This window comes from Sinocyclocheilus anshuiensis, unplaced genomic scaffold, assembly GCF_001515605.1.
Source record: "Sinocyclocheilus anshuiensis isolate Anshui unplaced genomic scaffold, SAMN03320099.WGS_v1.1 scaffold392, whole genome shotgun sequence".
NCBI classification, from domain to species: domain Eukaryota; kingdom Metazoa; phylum Chordata; class Actinopteri; order Cypriniformes; family Cyprinidae; genus Sinocyclocheilus; species Sinocyclocheilus anshuiensis.
The window spans coordinates 1,120,456-1,123,386 of record NW_015557091.1 but is presented as its reverse complement, the minus strand read 5'-3'; the positions used below and the strand labels follow the sequence as shown (position 1 = coordinate 1,123,386).

Below are 2,931 nucleotides of genomic sequence, written 5' to 3'. Positions count from 1 at the left end.
TTTTTATCAGCTATTTGGACTCTCATTCTGATGGCACCCATTCACTGCAGAGCATCCATTGGTGAGCAAGTAATGCTGCATTTCTCCAATTTTTTTCTGATGAAGAAACAAACTCACCTACATCCTGGATGGCCGAGGGTGAGTACATTTTTAGCAAAAAATTATTTTTGGGTAAACTATTCCTTTAAATTACAATATTTTCTTGTGAATTCTGTCATTCAGTCTAAAATCCCAATATAAGTGAATACGTGAACACAATAAAACCAATTTGTTTTATATATATATATATATATATATATATATATATATATAAAAATGTCTGGTTGGGCCAAGTTGTCATATTTATTGTTTTACAATTGTTTGACAATTTCATAATTGTTTTGTTTAAATTTAGTTTTATTTAATGGCAGGTTTCATTATGACAACCATCTATCTGTGATATCTGATATTACACTAGTATTTTAAAATGGATACAAAGTGCTTTAGTGCAGTTTATCATAATAAATTAAACAAGACAGAATCTTTTCTTCAGAACAACTGTGTGTGTTTGAATTAATTGTGCTAAAGGGAAATACTCCATACCCTAAAAAGCGCTTAATGGAAGACCGCAAACAATGCAGCTGTTATTTGCCTCAAAATGCCTAGAGGACGCTATTTAACTGATTATCCTGATATGACTTGATCATTAGTCAGAGTAAATTAAATACACTTAACAGTAGGTCCAGATTCATACAACAGTCCCAGTTATGAACATCTTGACCTCAGTAATTGTGGGAAAGGTGAAACCTGTTCCGTGCTGTCCCACAGGTGCTTCCTGCTGTGAAATAGCTCAGATGAACAGCTTATGTAAGACAAGAGTGGGGGGTCAAGGGGCTGGGTGGTCTTTCCCCACTTCTGCAAAAGAAAATGAATCCTGAAAAATCCATAAAGAGGATTAACAGTGAAACACAACTAATCTGTGCTAATGTCTGTAGTAGTAAGTCAGTAACTTTACTTGTATAACACTTTATAAAACAGAGAAAGACAATTATGAGTTAATAACTGACCAATTTTTCTTTTGTCCAGATCTGTTATTCAGAAATACATTAAAAGGTAATTTTATAGACAGTGACTTGAATACACTGATTTCAATGTTTGTAAAAGTCATTTATTCATACAAATATAAATATATATAGGCTATATAATATAGGCCTATTATAGTATATTAGATGTTTTACCTTGAAAACATTAAAACATTTTTTTTTTAAACGTTGTGTACACCCACATGGATTTAAGGTGCAAGGAACCTATTTTGTATTTAGATGTTTTCATCACTTGCCAATTTTACAGTCTTTAATGTAAGTATTTGTGTAAAATGTTAACAAAATTGTAGGAAACTAACATCAATACTTCAACAGAATGTTAACGTTCAATGACCATGGCACATTTAAACAAGATTTTTTTTGAAAGATTCTCCTTTGTATCATCTCAGCATCGTAGACATCCTTATTTAATTGTAAAAGTATACATACATATATATACATATACATATACATATACATATACATACACACACACACACACACACATATATATATATATATATATACATACAGTATATATTTTTTTATATATGTAATGTGGCCTATATTAACTAAATTGTAGAGGTTATATATCACGTAGAGGAAACGATTTTGCACGAATATTTACCTCTGATTGATAATAACACCAAAATATTTGTTTTATTCTCCCCTTTCCACACCCATGCTCAGACCGTAATCCTTGATTGACAGCTGTGACGTCCAATCACAGCGAAGCCTCAAACGCTTTGCGCGGCATTCTATCCGCTCATTTGCATGACACGTCTTTGCCTTCTGACCAATCACAGCGCACTTCCGAGCCGCTTGTTTCCCGCCCTCTTCGCTGTATCCGTTACATTCTTTCGCAGTTTGTATTAAAGGTACTTCCAGTTACGCTTCATACCAGTGAACCCTCAGCATCTTTATTGGGGTTATTACGCGCTTATTAGTAATTCTTTTTTATGTTTATGTTCCTCAAAAGCAGAAGGGAGGAGAGGAGCCCGTCACCCGTCATCAGTAACATCAGTAAACAGCAGGTAGGGATGTTGCTTTGCGACACTAATGCTAATCTGAGGCGGGATGATCTGTAGTGTGCTGGAGACGATGGATGATGGAGATGTGTGGGATGTTTTATACCGATTACGTTTTTTTTATAGCTGGTGTGGCAAGCATCATCCGTTATCACACTTTAAATACGTTTAAATACGATTTTAATGACATAGGACTCCTAGTTTAGCTGCATGCTGTCATTTCGATCTTAAAAACCTCCTCACGTGCTGATCAAGCCCCTAACTGATGTTTATTTTGGCAGTGTGTTGTGCTTTTTTGGCTCTGTGTTTGTTTCACCCGCTAGGTTTTTTAGATTGCTGAAGGCTATTAATGATTAACTATTTTGTTATGCAATAAACCCTTTTAATAAAGGTCGGTGTCTTTGTAGGAGGATTAAATTGTGATTTAATCGATAAAGCCATGCAAAGTCTAGCACCTGTTCTTTACGGTTGTATATGTCGTGTTAAGTCATTTATTTTTTTATTGCTTGAGTATTATTTTGCTTCCTTATTTCAAATAAAAACATTCCAACGTTAATTCAATATATGTAAATTACTTTAAGTCGTTTTTTTAAATTGGGTTAAAGTTCATTCAATTAATTTTTGTGCAGCGCCCTCTTCTGGTCACTGGTGAAAGTGCCTGATTTGCATGTTTCCCGCAGTGTAATTTAGTAGCAGAAAGCGGTGTCCCATGGGATGGCGTGGGATTGTGTGTTTGGATAGCCTACTCAAATAGTATTTTGAACGTACTTTCTTATCAGAACGTTGATTAATGATTAAAGATTTTCCCCTAATTTTGATTATATGTATTTACACAAATTGTA

At 34.3% G+C, this 2,931-nt stretch overlaps 1 protein-coding gene across 2 annotated transcripts in view; it reads left to right on the top strand.

The window, feature by feature from the left end:
- The first annotated feature begins 1,861 nt into the window (after positions 1-1,861).
- Positions 1,862-2,931, top strand: part of LOC107677167 (carnitine O-palmitoyltransferase 1, liver isoform-like) — a 20,613-nt gene continuing 19,543 nt past the window's right edge. The window contains exons 1-2 of one of the 2 annotated variants that reach the window (XM_016471955.1): positions 1,862-1,939; positions 2,041-2,095. The gene's annotated coding sequence lies outside the window, so the exon portion shown is untranslated. The remainder of the gene's footprint in view (positions 1,940-2,040; positions 2,096-2,931) is intronic. The other variant, XM_016471956.1, reaches the window with a different exon arrangement.